Below are 1,744 nucleotides of genomic sequence, written 5' to 3'. Positions count from 1 at the left end.
ACCACCGCCAAGCCAATAGCATGCAAATTGTAATATAAAAACACGCAATATTTTTACCACTTGACCAAAAAAAAAAAAAAAAAAAAAAAAAAGGTTAAACTTTGGAGATCCTATTTTTTTTTTTTTTTTGTTTTTTTTTTTTTGTTTTGTTTTGTTTTGTATCTTTTAATTTAATTAAAATTGTAATCTTAATTTAATTACAATCTTAATTCAATTAAAAAAAATTTCAAGTCAAAAAAAATAAAATTTTTTTTGGTGGTTTTTTGGCTAAATCAGATTTTTTTTGGCGTTTGTAGAGTCTATAGTGGCGTTTCATAAATGCCACTATTGTTCTGTCACTATAGGGTGGTCCTATAGTGGCTTTTTTGTAAAACGCCACTATAAGTCTACAGTCTATAGATCTATTTTTTTTGTAGTGAAATATGGTATTTTTGGAAATAAAAAGTATACAGGGAAGTCACCAAAGAGTACGACGCTTCCAAGAAGTTTCATCTTTACTTTTAAATAAACCACTCTCACGTGAGCTTGACTTCACTTTCTACTCTCTCACTCTCACCTTTTTCAGCTTTCCCACATTTTTTAATTGTTCTATGTCTCATCTTGATTCTGAATAATATGATTATTAATGAAAATGAATAAGTACAAAAAATTTTATTAACAATCTTGTTTAAGATTCCAATTGAACCAAGAAAAAAAAAAAGGATTAATGAAAATGAATAAGTATAATAATTTTTATTAATAATCTTGTTTAAGATTCCAATTGAACCAAGAAAAAAAAAGGGGAGGGAGCAAGAATCCACCTCATGAAATACTTGTTATTGATGAATCACCATCCATGTTAGGACATATGTGAATCATGTTAGGAACATATGTCAATATAAAATTGGCTAATCCTTTGACAAAACACACTTTATTTGTAATTTGGTAGATCTAGGATATGTGTAATGCTTTAAGGAACAAGGTTTCGAGTTTAAGTGTTAAAGTCATGCAAGTCTGTCCCAGAATCAAGTGAAGAAATGCTGAATTTTAAAAGTCAACAGCTAGTATCTATCGATATTTAAAAAAAGTTGTTTCAGCCCAATACGTAGCAGCTGCTCGACAAATAGGGTATCTATTGAGATTTAAGAATATCATATTTTCAGTTCTAATTTTCATCCAATCCGTGTATAGATGTTTGGACTTTCTTTTCTCACAACCCTAAACATATATAAGGATTGTTTTAAGGGCCGTCACAACTGATGCACCTTAATGCAAAAGTTTTTCACAAGCATATTGTGAGCCAGAGACATATGCCCTAGTTCATCTTTCTCTTCAAGAAGCTGCTGTGTTTGTACACCATAAGGTTTTGTAACCAAGTAGTTTCGTGATCTTTATCGTGCTGATGAACTGAAGAACTTTGTAGCCAACATCTTTCTCAAGTTGATGTGTAAACCGCGTACTAGAATCCACACATTGATTGCTTAGTCACGTACTGGGAGCCGTGCATTAAAAATGAGAAATTGTCACTACAGAACAAGTCTAATTAGGTATTGAAGTAAGGGTTCAACTGTAGGTTGGTATAAGATTATGGGATTCTTTTATTTGTAACCGCTTGTTGTGATAATAGTGGATTCTCGGGAGTGGTGACCTTAAAATCACCCGGTGGAGTTTTTGCCGTGTAGGTTTTCCTTATTCGTAAACAAATCACCGTGTCAATTTATTTTTTGCTGCATATTAACTTAGTTGGTGATTTGTTTGTGCAACC

This window comes from Quercus suber, unplaced genomic scaffold (assembly GCF_002906115.3).
Source record: "Quercus suber isolate HL8 unplaced genomic scaffold, Cork oak 2.0 scaffold_162, whole genome shotgun sequence".
In the NCBI taxonomy this organism is placed as follows: domain Eukaryota; kingdom Viridiplantae; phylum Streptophyta; class Magnoliopsida; order Fagales; family Fagaceae; genus Quercus; species Quercus suber.
The sequence above is the reverse complement of the archived record's forward strand: the minus strand, read 5'-3'. Positions refer to the sequence as shown.